We start from the raw sequence: 21745 nt of genomic DNA on the forward strand, positions 1-21745 counted from the left end.
TGTTTCGATTTTTGTAAAGGAATGTGTGTATATTCTTCAAGTATGCTTGACGAAAATTTTAATTCTTTTGTGCACAGGAGCCATCCTCCTTAAAAAAATTAAAATGTACATTTTTCAACTTTTGCAATACATAATTACGCCTAACTGATTCAAGGCATATGCGCGGTTTTCTACGCATTGGCGCAAAATTTCTAAATAGGTCTTTGGTTCTTAATAAAATGAAAATTGATGCTATTTGCTTTAGAGAAACAAAATGCTAAAAATTCTTCCACGAATTAAGCATTTTTTTTTATTTACAATCTCCAGTACTTTTTTCTAATAATGAAATATAATATACTCAACTAAAAAAGAAACGCATATTCAGATTAAACATGATAATCTGTGTTTTCAGTTTAATCCTTATTTTTTTTAAAAGTGATTATAGAGGGCTTTAATAGAAATTAAACATATCCTGTGTTGTGAGTAGAAAAGTGCAGTTTTTGTCATTGTCGACCCCTCCAAATTCAAGGGGCATAACGCCTTAACCAATCCATATATCCTTGTGACGTCCAAGCGCTGGTGATTTTCCAATGTACGGATATCGTGCACGAATACCACCTCCTTTCAGTCTCTTGGGAACAATTTCTGCACATTTTCGCTGGTTTTTTTCATTCAGTGATTGTTGCAACAGTTTTTACGATAAGTTATGAATCGCTTGAGGCGCTGAATGGGGGGGGGGGTCTGACGGTCCTGCCTGGGTGTGGTTACCTGCAGACGGCCAATTCTTGGTCTTCCCACATTAGTTTAACAGTTGCAAAGCCCATTGATGTATTCCAAATGCAGTTGCAACTTTCTGTTGCGTAGCTCCATTTAGTATCATCGTTAGCCTGGTTGTGTTCATCTTTGTTTCGGCGTGGCATTGTAGCATCAACACTTCAATCAAATCTTAAATATGGGTTTAATAGGAGTGTTCATTGTTTCTCTAAATCAAAAATATCAACGAAAATAGACATCCGATTTAGAAGAAATTTTGAAAAACATTACTTTTATTTCAAACACGTTCAATCAATGGAGATAATTTTACACTTGGGTTTTAAAACCCCAAGTTGTGCTTTAAAAGGGTCACAGATATCCAATGATATACACGATAGTTGTTCCATTCATAATTTGAAAATTTCTTTTACGAGTAAAACAATATGCGTTTCTTTTTTTTGTTGAGTATATATCGTCATAATTTATACAAGTTGTAAATCTTGCTTGAAAGTATACATTACGACCGAAATGATGATGCGTTGAGTGACGACAGTGATGAATCTGACTGAAAAATACTTGAATATGACTGACCTTCAATTTTGACATCCAACGAAGAATCTGATTGATTCTCTTGAAAAAATGATTTGTATGACTGTATTTAGGGTAAAGGAGATAACGAACAGTATTCAATATTAACGTCCATAAACAATACAAAATTGGAGCAGAGCAAACACGAACCTACAAAACATCAGAGGTGGGATTTCTTCAACTTTTCTCCTTTTATAATTGATAATGCCTATGTTTTTTTCTATCCCACTATTCTCTCACTTTATCATTGCACATTATTATATTATGTCGTTTTCACAAGATAATATGTCGTTTTCACAAGACAATAAGTCGTTTTCACAAGATAATAAGTCGTTTTCACAAGATAATAAGTCGTTTTCACAAGATATTATCTCGTTTTCACAAGATATTATTTCGTTTTCACAAGATAATATCTCGTTTTCACAAGATAATAATACGTTTTGACAAGTTACTATATAGTTTTCACAAGATAATAAGTCGTTTTCACAAGATAATATCTCGTTTTCACAAGATTATTTATTTCTGGTATTTTAAAAAAAAATAATTGCATGTCCTAAATGTACCACCTTAGCTCCGCCCTTGACATCAAAATCCATTGTCCTTGTTAGCGGATATCTCTACCACCCTTCATTTTTTTTTACGATCTACGTATTTCTGATCAAAATTCTATCGAAGTTGCACAACATGAATTTGAAATTAAGCTGAAAAATTTTACACTTAAACTGAAATATTTTCGATCTTATCATGGAAATCACGAAGAGTTAGAAAGTTGGTGTTGTATATTTTCAATATCTGATTTTGTGACTGCTCCGGGTACCCCTACTATTGACGCATTTATATACCACTGTAGAGAAATTTTTTAATATTTGTAAAATATTTCTTGCTTTTAATAATTCTTGTATAAGCCAAACGTAACCGAAAGACGTTAATTAGAAAGCAAAATATACACTATGTCTCAATAATTTTCGAACAGCCCTCGTATATATGAAACTCATTAAGCAGAAACGGATGATTTTATTGATGGTATGATACATGTATATGTAACAACAACATGGTCTTGCATTGATTCTACAAAAAACTGAAGCAGCTTACGATACATGTAACACTGCCTGTAAAGGTATGAAAAAATTTTTGTTATAGAGGGATAAAATTCAGAGTTGAGTTTCTTCATAAAAAGGCTCATTGTGGCAATTCATATATACCCTTAAATCCTGTGAAATTCTAGTTGACTGTAAGTTTCAGTGGTGATGACCAGCGAACTATCTGTCCTCAAACGATTGTTCTCCCTTTGTCTGTTTCCAATGAAAATCCTCACGACCGTAAACATAATTAGGAATAAACCAGAGATGGAAATGATTATAGAGTAAGGAAGTATAAACTGGACGCTTTTGTATAGTTCTTTGAAAACCATTATATTGAAAACAACGAATTTTACCAGAAGAACAGATTCAAATGTCGCTGTAAAATAATGTTTGAATGATAGTAAGTTTTACAGTCAGTTTAAAAAAAAACGATAAAAATTGCTAAGCCTTTAAGTTTTAAAATGAATTACTCTTACATGCAACAAGCAGTATTATGCCGCTTGTAACAAGCGAAGAGGCAGATGACTCGTTGGAAATGGCATACACCATAAGAACCAACCAACCAACTACACCAAGTATGATCGCTAGAACACCGGCTAGTTGTACGTCTATCAAAACTAAGAAAAAAAAACTCGAACATCAAAAAAGCAAATATTTTCTAGATATTGTCTCTCTTTAATGTTTCAAAGTTTCGATGAGGAATTTAATGGTTTTTTGTGTTCTCTCTCTGAAAAATTATTCTTAGATGTCAAATAATCACATGAAAACTATATAAATTATCAAAAGACAAGATAATACAGAGAGAAGAGAGAGAGAGAGAGAAGGAAAGCGAGATTTACGGTAGAACGTACTTGTGTATATTGGTAAATCGTCATTGTAAATTTCTGTTGCAGAGCATTCTCCAGACTTTGTATAGCATACGTAAAATATGCTGAATGAAAATAGTTCCTGTCAAGTAGAATAAGCTTTAAATTAGCTTCAAGGGTAGTGAAAATTTATAAAACATGTGGAATATGGAGAAAATCATTTATCTTCTAAAGTTAATTAAAAAAAACATAGGGTCCTGGATATCTTAACATAATTTACTTCAATTAAAATCATTGTATTACCGGAATGGAACCCCATCCAGGAGTTACCAAGGCAACAAGGCAAAGAAAGATACCCACTGCAGACGTAGTCAAATTGATAATTAGCTGCCTAGTAATTGCCATTCCGATCGTTTCTGGAAATATTGATACTTTTTTTTTTAAAATAGTCAGATAATCGGCTTAATCCCTGCTAAGATGCATCTTTATCTCACAAAACTTTTTCAAAACTCCAATTGCTGAATTGTCTCTCTCTCTCTCTCTCTCTCTCTCTCTCTCTCTCTCGCGTCTTAGATTTATCAGCATTTAATTATTTTTTATTAATTCTTAAGATAGAGGCAGTAATTAAAACTTTTCTTTTACATGTATCTGTATTACAGGATGAAGACTCAGCAGTACGATTGGTTATATTTGACAGTTTATTTCATAAGAATCTTAACCTTTTTCAATAAAATTAACCAATTTATCAAGCAATAAGTAAAAATTAATGTACTTAAATTTTTCTGATGGTACAAATGAAAAGAAAGTAAAGCATCACGGAAATACGTCTAGTTATATAAATTAAAAAGTAAATGAGAGAAAACTACAAGCATTATTAAGGATGTGTTTAGAAGAAAAGTCAACATTTTCATGTTTAACAAGTACGAAATAAAATTAAAATAAATTCCATACACTTTAAATGTATTCCAACAAGATTGAAATAAATTCAATCACTAATAACTAATGATTATAAAATATACATAAATAAACATACCTTTTTAAATAATGTGATATGTGTTGTTTAAAATTTTATGTTTATTTTAAAAAGGACAATCTCTTCAAGTGAGAAGGGGATGGAAAAAAATTGAGGAAACGAAACAACCATTTGACAAGACGTATTTATAGAGTGCTACATTCATAATCATCCAATAGGATAGATACAGCTGTAGCAGTATAATGATTAATACTTGAAAAATAATTCATTTTCAAAAACGTTTAAAATATTTATATCAATGGTCTTGTGTACATTCTATCAGTTAATTAGAAATGTTTTTAAAAAACCCCCATTTAAAACTCTCTTAGAAATACTTCGACTATTGACATACTTTAGATTTAATTACGATAATAGCACGAACTAAATCGATAGATATTTATTTGGTAAAAACAATTCTTGATACTATATATCTTCATTGCAATGTATATAATGTTTTTAGTTAAAAAATACAACTATTAAAATTGATAAGTAAATGGAAGATTATTTTACTCCTTATCATTTTTCCAGTTCATCATAACTTCCTAAAAGAATTTGTTAACAACTACTATCTTTAAAAAAATTTTTGAAAGCTATGGTTATAACTTGCTTGAATTTTATAATTTTACCAAGAACATTGAAGATTGCTACAAAGACGTGCATATGTTTATTTTTCAATCATCAAAAGCAACAGAGAGCTTTAACTCACCTCAAGTGAGATTTTCTGATCACCTGTTGTCCGTAGTCCGTTCGTGTGTAAACTTTTCACATTTTCAACTTCTTTAATTCTCAAGAACCAATGGCCCAATTTTATTGGTGCTAATCCTTCGGTGATAGGGGAACTTAAATTGTTCAAATGAAGGGCCAAGTCGCCTTCCAAGAGAAGATAATCAAGAAAAGACAAAATAGGGTGGGGTCATTAAAAAATCTTCTTCATAAGAACCACTGAGCCATAAAAGCTAAAACGTATGTGGAAGCATTCTGGGGGTAGTGTGGATTCTAAATTGTTATAATCATGGACCTGAGACACAAAATGGAATCCAAGTTTTACATTGAAATATACAGGAAAATTCTTTAAATCAATAAATTCTATAATTGTTAAAATCTTCTCAAGAACCACTAAGCGATTAAAGCAAAAACTAATGTGGAATCATCTTAGGGGTAATATAGATTTTAAATTATTAAAATCAATACCCAGGGGGTAGGGCGGGGTCACAATAGTGAATGGAAAGAAGGATATGGAGATAACAAAGAGTATTCAATATCAAAGTCCATAAAACAATACAAAATAGGAGCATAGCAAACACAGACCTCCAAAACATTTATTTAGAAGTTAAATCAGGTGGTGCCATGGAGGAGTGAGCATCCCCTGCCGACCGGTCACACCCACCGTGTGCTCCTTGTCATGATCGAGAAATAACGGAAAAATCTTCGTCAATTAAGTGTTTAAATAATGGACTAACAATTATATGCAATATGAAAAACGTCAGTCACCATTCGACTCAATAATAAATTGTATTTGCTGACAAGGTCATTGTATTGGCCATAGAACTTACGAAATTATGATTTTAAACAAGACTGCTGATATACTTGTTACATTAACTTGTTTGTCAAAAATTAGCTCCTTTTAGAAATTGTTCACACGTAGAGCATGCTCTTGCGTATCGAATCAACTGAGATATATGAACTCCGTTTGCAGGTGATGAAGGTATATTGCTGCACAAGTAAGGAAAGTTGACTATAGAAAAGTTAAAGTCATCACGTTTATCAGAGAGCTTGGTTTTTAGATTACCATTAACGTCTTTTTCAAGTAAAATATCCAAGTTTGAAACAGATGTGTCAGACTCTGTTAAAAATATTGTTCTGCTTCGCCTGAATCTCCAATAAATATGTTGTCCTGTGAGATGTCTACCAAGTGTTTTACGCCAGACACTTTGCTTGATGCAGACTCTAGCAATATGCAAATAGGAAACAGTGTGTTTGTCTCCACATTAGAATTTCATCTCTTGGTAACTAGTTCATTAGAGAAATAGATTGACGGTATTTCATGTTTTAATTCTTTCACATTTTTTGAAAGATTGATTTACATTTGTGATATTCCAAATAGGCCCTGCCATTTTAAAAAAAAATTGTTTATTGAAAACAATACAATCAATGTTATAAAGTTAAACTTCCAATTTCAGTAAACTTTCATTTTCAAATACAAACCTGTCTCTAGTCATTGTCTTATCTCTTATATATGCGCAATTCTTAGATTTTACAATATTTGTAGATACTGAACGACCTGATTGCGAAAGTTTATACCAAGGGATGGATTTCCATATAATGGTCCGTAGTCGTTGACATTATTGTTTGGAGGGAGGTCATCCAGCATCTCATTAACAGAGTCATTTGGCGACTTTTGAAAAAAAAGTAAACACGCTCCTACTCGAGAAACAAACGACTGTAATTTTTAAGATTGAACTTGGAGTTTCCTTTGCATAGCATTTTGTAATTTTCACAAGCTTTATGAAGACAAAAGACTTTCCAGAAGTTTAAGCATTAATTGGATAGACTGCATTAGTAAAGGAAGAGGGATGATGAAAAATGAGATTTCTTTTGTTGCCTAGTGAAAGAAAGTCGGAGAAGAGATGTCCATAGTTGAACAATTTGTTAAAAAAGATCGCCAAGTTATGGACCAAAATTTCTACCCTTAAATTCAATTGTTTGTAAAATATCCTGATATTATTTTAAAGCATTTTAGAGTAGAAAGGGATTTACCAAGCGAAATTTTCAAAAATTTATTTACCTGAGCAGAAATTAATTATTGAAGATTGCATTAAAGTCTATGGAAGGAAGTTAGTTTTTTAAGATAAAAAAATAAATACTTCAAATATGAAAAAAATGCTGTGATGGAAAGATGCACTTGATCATTGGGAATAGAAAAAACAATTAGAAATAATTTTTTTACAAGACAGATTTTTTCTAATTTAATTTTTATTGAGTCAAATCAAAGGGAGATAATTCGTCAATGGCAGAAAAAGGTAATAAATTAGGACATGTCCCACTCTTACATTCTTATATTAAAAGATGAAAATAAGTTCTAACTACATTAAGTATTCAGCCCATACATATCTATTATACATTAAATTCCACTGAATCTGAAGCTAATATGGATCGGATACCTTAAAGCTAGAAAATAATTGAATATTTTGATGATAGCATAATTAATAAATCCCTACAATATTGTTCAATTTAGAGTTTAAACATATATATAATTAAAAAACAAAGCTAGCATTCTATATCCATATTGGATAAATGACGTTTCTAAGACAGAGGACTCGATTTGTGGTGGTCATCATGCTTTCTCTGGGATAAGATATCCTTCTCCAGCGATCCTTTTTCTACGATTAGCTCAATTTTGACAAATTAGACTGATCTTCTTTGTATTAGAACATAACCCACTTTTTCAGCCAATCAATGCTTCAAATACTCGCAAAGAATCGTTTCTTCATGGTGAAAAACTTTTCTATTTCTGAAATATTTAGCGGTGTTTGATTGACTCAATTAGATATGTGGGTGTGTCCTTAATGCCTCAATTTCCCACGATAAATATATGATAAGAATATAAATTGAACATTTCTTTATTGATTTACTTGAAAAAAAGAAACAAACAAAATTGAGACACAAACAATCAAAGAGCAGATATTTGGTTGTTTGGTCATGTTTTTAAATCCCTGAATTTAAATTTCTACAGTAATTTTTGTCGCCTTCCTGAATAATGAGTTTTTTTTTATACGTTTCGGCATAGACAAAAACATGCAATCGTCTTCATTTACATCCTTTTCTGAACGTCGGGTCAATCCAGTATTTTCATTTTTGGGCTCTGGGGGGCGAGGGTGTTGCTTATTTCTTTCAAGATAGGAAACTGCTCCCGTTGATATTTTTGTATGGCATTTGAGCGATGCCCACTTTTTCTAGCTACGGCCTTATCATTAAAACCAGAATTATATAAGGGTGTACACAGAGTGACCCGTCTTGAGTGATTTGTAATGGTGCGACCCTCCAAGGGGATCCCGGCCCCCTCGTAAAATTTCTTTTACAGGGTAGATAGCACATTTATTGAAATTTTCCCAGCACTAAATCGGGGACATTGTATTCACTTTCAGAAATGAAACTTTCAATTAAATGTTTGCGGTAAAATGGGCTAACTCACGGGATTAATGACAAGTAAATCGAGTACAATTTCACTAAACATCGACTATTTTGCGGTTTTTCGTAATGTTTTACTATTTGATTTTCAACGTTTTTATGTTTTAGACCTCCTTGTACATTTTTGGATATTCTTGCAGTAAATTGAATGTATTGTAAGTTATTTAAACTTTTTAAAAAAAAAAATCAGTTTTAATTTCATACTGTTCCGCATCTAAATTTTTATGCCATTCCATGCCCCTAAATCCAAATGCTTTCACATTGTAATAAAACACAGCATTTGAGAGCCCTCGGGCTGTATCCAAAGAGAAAACACCAGTATCCCAAAATTTCTCTTCATCTGCCCGCGTTACAGGATCGCTTTTATTTATTTACTCCTATGCCATTTGCTGTTAATTCCTTCATTCTAGAATCTAAAGCTTTCCGAAAACCTGCTAATGCAGGGTTATTCTCCTTAAAAAAAATTAAATATCTACCTTTTCACATTTATTTCTTAGATATATCTGTATTGCTGAAGCAATTTGAGTTAGTGTATTGGGGGATAGGGGTCTCCATTTTTGCGCCTAATTTTACAAATAAACCATTGGAGCCTAACATCAAGCATATCATGCGATAAATCCTTTGGATTCTCTGGTATGGGATTGCCTTCCAAGTGAGTTAATACTTGCAGATTTCTATTTTTGGCCCAATCTTTCCACAATTTTATCGCCCATGATTTATTGTGTCTCTTTTTTAATGGCACGGCATCTAGCTTCTTTTCCGCGATGTACGCACTGAGGGGGGCAGAAAACCGGCCGTTTTTTCACATTAAATAGACTCTGAATAGGGATATTCATCAATTGCGTGAGTTTAACATCTTCCCCATCCCAATATCCCAGTATATCAAAATCGTCTTTAAAATCCATGCTTCCCAGACTGGGTTGAACGTCCATTTTTAAGCAACGCCGCGTGTTCGATTTTCATGAGAATTGGGTTCGATGTGAACACGGAGTGGTAAATTCAAGCATGACATTGTTATGACACTATAATAGGCGGAGTTTATTTTTGAATCATTCATATGATTGTCTGGGGTTCTGTTCTAAGTCAGTAAGATCATATGAAAAGAAATCTTCGTCACAAAGAATGGGCTCCGCTATTACGAAGATAACTTGCATGGTAAGAAATAAAAGAATAGGAAGTGAAATGAATGCTACGGATCATGTCACGTGGCTGCCAGTAATTCGCGCATGGACATTGAACTTTTTTACCCAGACTTAGTACTTCATATATAACAGTGGGACGGACAACTTCGGAATGGACATTTTTCCGAACTTGCGCACCCTTTTCCTTTAAAGCTATCAAATTAGGGGTTTTTTTAAATGATGGGGTTTTTATAATCAAATTGATTTATGAAAAAAAAAATTCAACTTTTTCTGCTAGTTTTTGAGATATTTGAGTTCAAAAAAAAAAAATCCCATGGGGAAACATGAACTTAAAAATACCCCACAAAAAACCCCACAAAAATCCCATGGGGTTTATTTTTCACCCCATGGGGGAAATAACCCCACGAAAATCAATGTAGGTTTTTTAAACCCATATGTTGCTTATATTGTCATATGGGGTTTTTTCTCCCACGTTTCTTTATCATGGGGTTTTAAATCCCATGTATTGATATATTTACTGTAAGATAATTCCTAAAAACTTTTTTTCTTAGACTAATGGATCATTAGTATCTTCTCTGTTTCTCATTATATAAAAATGGATAGTTATAACAAATATCTATTATTTTTCAAATTTTCAAGTATTCATTCTTCAAATTTTTGCTTATGTAAAAGAAGATTTATATGAAAACAGGTTTCTAAGACAGTTGCCTCCCATAATGAAACATTCATCATAAAACTCTTCACAGATTATTTGATCGATGACAATTAATCTGAATATTTAAAAAAATTAAACAAGAAAATTTAATACCAACACAATATACACAATAGAAACCAATTCACAGTGTCCAAAGAGGGTATCTTTCCTTAACTAATATATATTCATATATGTTAGGTTTATATGATGTCTAGTTTGTGGATTTTTTTTAAATCTCCATTCCCCTTGCATTCACCACTAATAAGATTGGATTTATGTAATTCATGTGCAATATATCTACATATTTAATTAATGGAACTCATTCAGTTTGAAATAAATTATCCATAATCATTATTATCCTTTTACCCACCACAAATATTTAAAAATAATATCCGCTCCCCTTAGATCCACCACTTTTAAATTAAGATCATGTTCACACATGACATATAAGCAAAATGTTTGAAATAAATAAGCCATAATCATAAATCGTTAATATCCTTTGATCATTCACAAATATTTAAAAAAGATAAATATCCACCCCCTTGGATCCACCACTTATGAGTTTTGATATTGATCACACATGACATATAAGTTTAATGTTTGAAATCAATTAGCCTGAATCAGTAATGTCCTTTTACCCATCACAAATATTTAAAAATAATACCAACTTGCCTTGGATCAACCACTTTAAAATTAAGATCACGAGCTAAATGTTGGAAATAAATTAGACATGATCACAAATCATTTATATCCTTTAATCAATCACAAATAATTAAAAAGATAAATATCCACTCCCCTTGGATCCACCACTTGTAAGTTTAGATCTTGATCACACATGATATATTTAAGTTATATGTTTGAAATCAATTAACCATAATCATTATTATCCTTTGACCCATTTCTACAAATATCTATCTACTCCCCTTACATCCACCACAACTCTCATGGCTATCAAAACAATTAATATCCACTTGCCTTGGATCCACCTCTTCTTAGTTAAGATCATGATCACACACAGAAATATTAGCTAAACTTTGAAATAAATTTGCAGAAGTCATTAGTATCCTTTGATCCACCACAAGTATTTAAAAATTCAATACCAACTCCCCTTGGATCCACCAATCATAAATTTAGACTATGGTAATACATGACTTATAAGCTAAATGTTTGAAATCAATTAGCCAGAATCATAAAAAAAAGATGAGACAAATAATTCATGTCGATATGTCTTAAGTAATTGTGAAAAGCAATAAACAAAGGAAAATATTACAACCTACAGTATTCCCTTAGATCCGCCATAATGTCTTTAGATATTGATCACCAATCTGATTTATTCTTCTTTTTTTATCATTAGGTTAGGTATCCTTATTATTTTTATGAATGAATGAATATTATGAAAAATGAAATTAATTGCATCTCTATGCTACTCTGTCTGAATAAAAAAAGCTGAAATAACCACTTAATATCAGCCAAAAAAGCAGGTACAATGAATATGATGAAATAAGACGACATATACATTGTATACATGTACTACGCCTTTACGGTACATTATTTACTACTAGTAATTATGTTCCCCAAACGGAGTTTGGGAACATATTGTTTTTACTCTGTTTCTTATTAGGGTCTTCCGCTTCCTTCGGAAGACCCTACTGTTATTCTACTGTTTCTTATTATTTTTTTTTTTTCCCGCTCGACTTTTGACAGGCGATTTCTCAAAGACCTTTGGACTGATTTTTATGAAACTTTCAGGTTAGATACCTTGTAATTAAACCTATTAACACCTGTTTTCAATTTTTTTATGCATGCCTTTATTTGTGAGTTATTGCCCTTTAATTGAAAATTTTTGATGTCTCGTTTCCACTGAAAATCTCAATAATGACATAAGATATTTACACGAAAGTTAGAGAACTTGTAGCCAATACATTGTAGATGTGCACAACGATAAAATTATATAGCAGATTTCTTAAAGTTTGGAAGCTATAAAACGGCAAATTTTAGTAATTTTTTTTCTTTGAATTTTTGCTACTTTTTGTGTAATAACTTTTAAACCAAGAATAATTTGGTAAGAAGTATAATACAAAAGTTGTGGGTAATTACGAGAGCTTTCATATTTGATTAACGAAAAGGGGCTGGCCCCTATAATTAGGGGCTAATGGCTCATACACGTTTTTTTTCTGATAGCTAAAAATATTGGTATATTATGAAAAAGTTTGACTGAAATAATTTCGAACTTATAAAATCTTGTCATTTTTTTTTTTTTTTTTTTTTTTCATAAATTTTATTGTTGAAAACATATAACAAAGTAATTTTGGAGAAACCTTTCAGGAACAAATAACCCTCACTATCCAGCCAGGGGCCTAGATTGGATAGCAAAATTATGTTTATGATAAATGTAACAATTGAGTATATAATCATGTTGTATATTAACAAAAATACTTATAGATATTTATACGATGTTTACCTTTATGTTGCTAGGGGAACACACAATAATTTTAACACATTAGCAACTTGTATAGACAGATATTGAGTCTAAGTTTAGAGCGCTTAAAGCCTCATGGGTATGTAGATTGAGAGAAACAGATCACTGTATTTAGCTACATAAATAGTTATTGTATTCCAATAAACATTAATATCGACTATGTGATTAACACCACGGAAAATAAAATAGAAAATTTTGAAATGATACGAAAGATGCCTCTTTTCTATAAACAAGTATTTACATGCTTTTGCATGCAAACAATTACACGATAACCTCAGTGTTAACTTTTTCTTAAACAACCGATATGGTCAAATTTAAGATACTCATATGAAGGAAAAACGATTTACTTTAAAAATTGGCTCAAAAGCAGTATATTGTTTGTTAAAGATCTATTTTCCGAGAATGGTCTCAAATCACCCGATGAAATGACAGAGATTTTGATAAATAAGAGTAATTGGTTATGTGAATATAAAATCATTTTTGTCGATCTTTAAAAAGTATGAAAAAAGATATGATTTCTCTCTGTACAAACATCTAAAGGAAGTGTCATTAAATACTGTATGTTTTAATAAAAATTCAACAAAATTCTTTTATAATGAATTTTTAAAAAGAAAATTTCAAGCTCCGCTTGTGCAAGCAATTTTTTTATTCTAAAGAATTTAATATACCTAAGAGAGACTGGGAAAAAATTTATATAAATAAAATAGAGTTATTAAAAGATAAACAAGTTGCGGAATTCAACTATAAGTTATTAAATAATATTTTGTCTAACAATTATTTTGCAAGTAAATTAAATAAAAACTCTAATTACTCATGTAATATATGTGTGAGATGTGAAAATTCAAAGCATCTCATTTTTGATTGTACAAATGTACGAGAAATCTGGGATATAGTCAGCAATTTCTTAGGTTTTGATGTAAAATGGAAACATATAATTTTTGGTTTTTATAGTGATAGAAATGAAACCACTGTCATGTATAATTTACTGTTGTCATTTGTAGCTTTTATGATATACAAATATAAAATGTATTGTCGAGTAGAAAATATTGATGAAACAGCTGTAGGGTTATTAGCTTATTTAAAATCTTGTATTTTGAATTATTCTGAAATTTTACATACTATGGGAGATTCAAAATACGCTTCATTTTTTAAAAATCTATTGAAAAAAATGTAATTGCTTAATATGTTTTGAGGGGGACCAGGCCCTCAGGAAAAATGCAAGAAGGGGGGTAAAATAAGGGACTCTGAGATGATGAAAAGCTTACCTCCCTTCTAGATGTTATAATTAAAACTATTACAGAAATATGTTGCAAACTAATATAATATTGTAAAATACCACTACATTTTCTTTAATTATAAAATTTGTAAGTCTTAAAATTTTTTTTTTTTCCTTAAAATATTTAATATTTCCTCAAAGAGGCATTAAATATGTAATCATTGAACTTATCTATGTATATATTTGTAACCTAAGATACAATCGAAATCTTGTCATTTGATATAAAAAGAAATAAACTTCCAGCTATATTTAATTGTTTTTTTATAAAACAAGTACATGTATGTGAGAAACCTTTCAGGAACAAGTTATCTACTATAGCCAGCCAAGCCTTTACTGCATACATGTGCACATTTTTAGTTGATGCATCTAAAAGATATTGTTTTGATTCGGTGTTTCTTTGTTTTCTTTTTATTCAAATAATTTTAAAATGTGATGATGTACACAACAATAATTAGTACCTAGTTTAGAGGATTTTTTCGTGCTTGTTTGTAAACAACGCGCGGCATTGTGGGAAATAGGAAGGTACTAAAGACGCGATGTACTAAACACTGATTTGACCTGATTCAAATTTGTCTGTAACTGTTCCAAACAATTGAATTTTTGTATAGCATATGCCTCAAAGTCATAAAGTCTGTACATAAGTAATTTAAAATACTCAATATCACCATTTAATTAAAAATTAAAACGTCAGGTAAATATCAGGTCTCTAGTATATCCCGTTTTTAGTGTGCCCCTTCGAGTCGACGTTGGACACATGTTTACAAACTGAAAATAGAATGATTTGTGAAGTTGAACATTTTCTGACAAAGAATCCGTTTGTAGACATGTACACTCATTTAATCTGCAGCTACGAAGTACTTTTTCACTTCTCTGGAACATTATTCTAAGCAGAATTATCCCGATTCATATATTCTAAGAATCTTGTGTGAATTGTTTACGAGGAAATTCTGACTGTCACATTAACAAGGATGAACACTCTTGACTCTGCTTCGGATTCGGATCATCATATCATTCCCCAGTGATAATTGTATCGAGTGATGAAAGAGCTGACGGCGACATTTTAATGTATGATTGGCTTGGACCATTGGAATGAAGGTTAGAATATTTTTATTACTTAAAATTTACACTACTGATCAGGTCCAGCACAATACACCGATAAAGGTATATAGCTTGATAAAGCTATATAGCTTGATCAAGGTATTTAAAATACCTTGATCAAGGTATTTTATGTAATGAAAATTCAAAAAAATTCTTTAAAAATTAAATACTGAAAGTCGAATTCTGAGTATTTGTCAGGGTGTCTACACGTGCATGAAAATCACTCTGGTATCAAAAAGAAAGCATAAAATAATGTCTCCTCTCACGACACGTTTTTATACTGATTTGTTTGTGTTTGAGTACTTTACATGCATGGGTGAATTTACTGACAACAACTCAGAACTCGACTTTCAGTAATTAATTTTTAAAGAATATTTTTGAATTTTCATCACATAAAATACCTTGATCAAGGTATTTTAAATACCTTGATAAAGCTATATAGCTTTATCAAGCTATATACCTTTATCTGGGTATTGTGCTGGACCTGATGACAGTGACATACATTGATGTTATTAGAAATACACAGACACACCGATATATTATCTGTTTAACAGTTCAGACGCTCTCTGTTTACCTTGTAAATCCCCACAGTTTTATATTTTATTTTTTTTTAAATTTGAGGATGTAATTTCAACAGTCCTACTATCTATCATAGTGATCATACTCTATAATTCAAACTGCACTTAATGTTACAGAATATATTCAACTAATTATATATTGACAGTGTGACTTTAAGGGTGAGGGCAGATACTTATTTAGTTTTAATTTAGATTGTGCTTGTCAAGCCGCATTTGACATTTGGTGCATCCATGCTCAGTGTTCACACTGAGAGTTTATTCAAATGTTTAATTCGAAAGAATTCACTGCTCGTTAAATTAGTTATTACTTCCCATTAGCTCCATGTGAACATGAGTAAGACTAGCTAATTCAAATTAAATAGAAATGAATTTTGAATGTAGCTTAAACATAAAGAAGCTATGCACTGTGGGTAGACAACGGTACACGGTACCAGTACCGTACCGAATAGTTACTGTGTCATTTCATACCGGTACTGATAACGGTATTTCTTTATCTTTAAAACATTGTTATACATTACAAATTATTTTTTGTCAAGATTCCAGACTCGCCAAAATGGAATTCTCCGTGCATTGAAAGGGTAGGCTAATTAACGAAATCAGTACTAAGTAAGATACTTCCTTTCTACAGCCGATATTCGAGGGAAACCAATGCGTATTAAAAATATTTAAATTAATCTTGTTTCAGTTTTATTAATAGAAACTGATAGAAATTGTCAATTAAAAAGGCAAAACGTTGCGGATTTGTGATGTCATTTCTCTTCATTTTTCATGTTTCGTCGTTTAGTGCTACCAAGCAAAATGGCGACCGGATGAGACGATCAGCTGTAATTTAGCAGAGAATTAGACGGCGGTGTTTTTAATCTTATTTTTTATTTTATAGAGATTCAGAATAATTTGTTTAGTTGATTATTTAATAAAAGGTTGAATTATAGAAATAGAATATATTTAACACATTTTAGATTATAATATTGAAAGTTTGGTTATAAGCAGTGATAATTGAAAGCACATTTGTTATTAAAATAAACCCGGATTCTCATACATCAAGGTATAGTACCGTATCGTCAAAAATACTGTATCGTTTCAAAAATATCGGTATGGTAATACCGTTTCATCCTTAACGGTATCCAACCCTAACTGTGGGTCCAAAGTATACTGCGGAAAAATTGTGTGGAGCAATGTGCAAGTCACAATCTTCTTTTGCCAAGGTCTTATCATAAGAGCTCGCATTATGGGCTGCTGTCTGGACTCGCTATAAATAGATGTTCTCAAAAAGTCTTAATTATTTGATATCATACTTTACTGACAAAAAAGGACAAATATTGCTCTGTTAAATTGCAAAAGAAATTTGTTTCAAAAAATTGTAATAATAGAAAGTTTGCTTTTTTGTTTGATAAGACTGCTGTAATGGTTTAATGTTTGTTTATTTGCCTTAATCATACATTTTTCAGTCATTTCATGGTGCCACCACTTGGGATGGTATTAGCTGCAAATATAGACTTGTACTCAGCACTTATTGCCTTTAAGAAGTATGAGATCCATTTTGTGCTAACACCTACCGTGACACAGAATCTTGGTTTATGCAGTCTCATAGGAGTAACCTGTCTAAAGCATTTAGCAATGGGATTGGAACCTGCGACGTAAGGTTCAGCTTCTTATTGATACTTTGATTTATAATATTTATTTGAGAATTTCACTCATTCACATACTTAGAGATGTTGATATATATTGAATAGCATCAATTTAGACCTTTAATTAGCTAAGTAAACATGTACTGTGAGGTTTTTAAGGTCTCATTCATTTTATATGCCAGATGCATGTTAAGGAACATTACTGCATAAATGTTTTTGTCTTAAATTTGAAGCTTTTTACTAATATAGAGATATGTTAGTTTTAAACCTCTTCAAATTAGGGTAGACCTTTACTTTAAACTCAGCAATGTGAGTGTGTTGTGTGAACTTGTGTTAGCGAGACAGTGTGTTGTATGAATTTGTGTTAGCAAGGCAGTGTGTTTTGTGAACTTAATTGTGTTAGCCTGACAGTGGGTTGTGTGAATTCTTGTTAGCTTGACAATGTGTTGCGTAAACTCGTGTTAGCGGGACAGCGTGTTGTGTGAAATCGTATATAAAGTGTAAGTGTGACAGTGTGTTGTGTAAACTTGTGTTAGCTAGACAGAGTGTTGATTGAAATCGAATTAGCGAGACTTCGTGTTGTGTAAACTCGTGTTAGTGAGACTGCGTGTTGTGTAAACTCGTGTTAGCGAGACTGTGTGTTGTGTAAACTCATGTAAGCGAGACAGCGTGTTGTGTATTCTTATTAACGAGACAGCATGTTGTGTGAATTGTGTTAGCGTGACAGTGTGTTGTGTGAACTTGTTATCCTGAAAATTTGTCGTGTGAACTGGTGTTAGAGAGATAGTGTGTTGTGTGAACTCAGTGTTAGCAAGATTGCATATTGTGTGAACTCGTGTTAGCCAGAATGGTGTTATGTGAACTCGTGTTAGCGATATTGCATGTTTTTTGAATTTGTGTTAGCGTGACAGTGTGTTGTGTGATCATGGTATTAGCCTGACAGTGTGTTGTGTGAAATGGTATTAGGATGACAGTGTGTTGTGTGAAATGGTATTAGGATGACAGTGTGTTATCGCAACAGCGTTTGGTGCGAACTTGTGTTAGTGAATAGTGAGACAGCCTGTTTTAAGAATTCGTGTTAGTGTGACAGTGTGCTGTGTGAACTCGTGTTAGCCTGACAGTGTGTTGTGTGAAATGGTATTAGAATGACAGTGTGTTGTGTGAAATGGTATTAGGATGACAGTGTGTTATCGCAACAGCATTTGGTGCGAACTTGTGTTAGTGAATAGTGAGACAGCCTGTTTTGTGACTTTGTGTTAGCGTGACAGTGTATTGTGTAAACTTGTGTTAGCGTGTTGTGTAAACACAGTGTAGTGTGTGTAAACGCGTGTTAGTGAGACTGCGTGTTGTGTAAACTCATGTTTGTGTGACAGTGTGTTGTGTGAATTCATGTTAGCGTGACAGTGTGTTGTGTGTACTTGTGTTAGCTAAACAGTGTGTTGTATGTAAAACACGTTAGTACGAACACGGATATAGCGAGACTGCGTGTTGTGTAAAACTTGTGTTAGCGAGACAGCATGTTGTTTGAACTTGTGTTAGCGAGACAGTGTGTTTGTGAATTCGTGTTAGCATGATAGTGTGTTGTGTGAACTCGTGTTAGCCTTATATTTTGTTGTGTGAAATTGTATTAGCATGACAGTGTGTTGTGTGTTAGTGTGACAGCGTGTGGTGCGAACTTGTGTTAGTGCGAAAGTGTTTTTCAGTGTTGTGATGGCGAGCTGTGTGATAGCTTAATGGCGTCTTTTGTGTCGGTAAGATGGCACGCTTTTATGAAAGTGCTATTGAGCTTTAGCAAGTGGCCCTATCTGGACACGCCTTATTATAATTGATCAGTTCTCATATATACAGTGAATTACCGGTATTATTGTCACCATGAAATCAGCATTTACAGTTGCAATTACCTAGTTAGTAATCATAAGATATTGGTTTGTCAGTTTTAAAATTATGGTGTTCCAATGATGTGAAGTTGCAGTGTGTTAGCATGTTAATTTCAACAGACTGCCACTCCAATGCAGCTTTAAACAACACGCTGCTGTGTTTACACAAAACAAAATATCATGCAAACACAACTTTAAACAATCTGTTGAGTGTTAGCTTCACTGCATGTTGGATTCAGTGTGCTGGCATATTATCACTGACGTACATGCTAGCACATTGTCACCTCGTGCTAGTATGTTGTCATAAATACTCTAGCACATTATCCTAAACCCACTAGTGCATGATTACTTTGCACTTGTATGTTGTCTTATTAGGGAATAGCATAAATGACTGCCTTAATTGGTGTAAACTTCTTTTAATTGATGAAAGAGTACATTAAAATTTACAAATTATACACAGAAAATGTGACAATATCTTATCTCTCAATTTGATAATCTAATTTATAATCTCATGAATTGCACTTTTTATTAGTAAAAGAATTATAAATTAAAAAATTTCAATTTCTTTTGGATAGGTGTGACTCATCTGAATACTGAATTTTGATACCAAGCATGACCATGATTTGCCAGAAGATCATCTGTTTGGATGTGACATGGAATAAACAGCATAGTGAAAATAAGTCAAGTTTTGGTTTGTGAAGACAATTTTTAAACACACTGTGTATCATTTTTAAATTTTGATTTGACAACATAAATCCACAAATATGAACATATCAATTGCTCTCAGTTTTTCAAGTGAAATAGTTTTTGTAACAGAAATACATGTACCAGTAATTACATTGGAATAAATGTTATTTTTAAATATAATAATATTTTGTTTGTGTAGCATGTTGACCTCTTTATTAAGGTCTTCCCTTTCAAAGTTTAGACTTACTTATTCTAATGATTAAGATAGATCCTCTGTCTTCAGCAGGAATATAAGATCTTGTAATACATGTATGTGTATTTTTTACAGTATAATGTAAAAAAAATTGTTATTTTGGCACATACAACTAATTAAAGGCATAAACATGTGTATGATTCCAAGGAATTCAGTACATAGGGCATGTACATGTAGTTTTCTAAAACAAGATTGAAGAGATGTCCAGTCGCATTTCAATGTCAACTGCAAAACTGTGCCTGTTGCATACTTATTAGCCCATCTGAGCTAAAGGAACCAGTAAATTTTTTTAAAAACATAATTTTATATATATCATCATTGTCTAAAATTTCACAATATCATTTTCCAGAACCAAAGTGAAATGTACAGAGATTTGTTACCTAATTCGTATAATTTTCTTATGCAGGGCAATACTTGAAAGAGATTTGTTTCTTTAATGCTGTAAATGTATTATATTTCTTGTACAATATTTTGTTTTTTTTGACGAATAAGTTAGGGAATTCTTAAATATGTTTATGTACAAGTAATTTAGCTTTGTACTTGATTCAGTGATTGCTGTAATTTCGCCAAAGCCGGTAAAAAAGAATACACAGCCATATTTATGTATACAATAAATTGCGCTTTGAACTTTTGGTATGCCACCAGTTGCTAGTTGCATGCGAAGCATACGTAAAAAATGTGCATTTAATATATTTTATTTCCAAATACAAATCGATTTACATATATATTCTGAAATATTTCTTTTTTTTTTTAAAATATAACAATGAAGAGAATTAAATTTGATTAACTAAATCGTATCGGATAATTTCGTAAGCTATATAGTGTTATAGTTTTTGCCACAATTGATCAAAATAAGTTGTATGTCACATTTGGAATCTGAAACATGAATAAAAGAATGGTGATTTTTCATTGACTTAAACCAGTCTATTACGAAGGAATTTTGTGCGTTTCAATTTTATCAAGTCAAGTTTAAGGTATTAAAATTCTTGACATGGAAACTGTATACCCAGTAAGTTAAATGTCCATTAATATGTTTTTCATATTATTTCGACACATTGGATTTTTGTTTTGTTTCGTTTGTTTTTTTTGAGTTTTCTTTTTTGATTTCTCTTTTCTCCTTTTATTCTTTGATTCCACATATGAGACTCATAGTCAACAGAGATGGCTGGTTATGCTGTTATCTTGATTTATGCATCTTTGGCGTTGACTTTGGGATTGAAAATATATCGTCGATTTCCGCCGTCCAGTTCCAAGTGCTTGCATTGTTGTTTCACTTGTGCCTGAAAGTTCCAGGGCACCATTTCCAAAGATTAAAAGAGCCAACATCTGCTGGTGGTATCTGGGCATCCAGAGAGGCCATATCATCGGGTATTAGACCTGGTGTACCTGTTCGTTCCATGTTTGGTTGAGCTGTCGTGGTCCTCTACAAGATCTGTAGTAGTTAATGAACGGCTGTTTCGGCGAAAGGTCAAAGACAAATTTGGTTTGAGGAAAGGGCAACTTGTTTGCTGCCGGTTTTCAATGGGTAGGTCAAATGCCTCTGATGGTAAATAATTTGCATAATCTGGCAATGCGCTGACGTTCATTGGCCAGATACCAGTTGCACGGAACCCACTTTTGATTTT

At 32.2% G+C, this 21745-nt stretch overlaps 2 long non-coding RNA genes across 2 annotated transcripts; one reads left to right on the top strand and one right to left on the bottom strand.

Annotated features, from left to right (window-relative positions):
* Window positions 1-2984: 2984 nt before the first annotated feature.
* LOC134239497 (uncharacterized) lies at window positions 2985-3592 on the bottom strand. Its single transcript, XR_009986233.1, has 3 exons — window positions 3512-3592; window positions 3254-3350; window positions 2985-3019 (listed from the first exon to the last, which is right to left on the bottom strand). It is a non-coding gene; the product is annotated as an uncharacterized LOC134239497 (long non-coding RNA).
* An 11126-nt stretch (window positions 3593-14718) lies between these two features.
* LOC134239493 (uncharacterized) lies at window positions 14719-20420 on the top strand. Its single transcript, XR_009986230.1, has 3 exons — window positions 14719-15094; window positions 17124-17312; window positions 19756-20420. It is a non-coding gene; the product is annotated as an uncharacterized LOC134239493 (long non-coding RNA).
* The last annotated feature ends 1325 nt before the right edge of the window (window positions 20421-21745 follow it).

Source organism: Saccostrea cucullata, unplaced genomic scaffold (genome assembly GCF_032062105.1).
Source record: "Saccostrea cucullata isolate Sc308-1 unplaced genomic scaffold, CSIRO_AGI_Scuc_v1 ctg8640, whole genome shotgun sequence".
Lineage (NCBI taxonomy): Eukaryota > Metazoa > Mollusca > Bivalvia > Ostreida > Ostreidae > Saccostrea > Saccostrea cuccullata.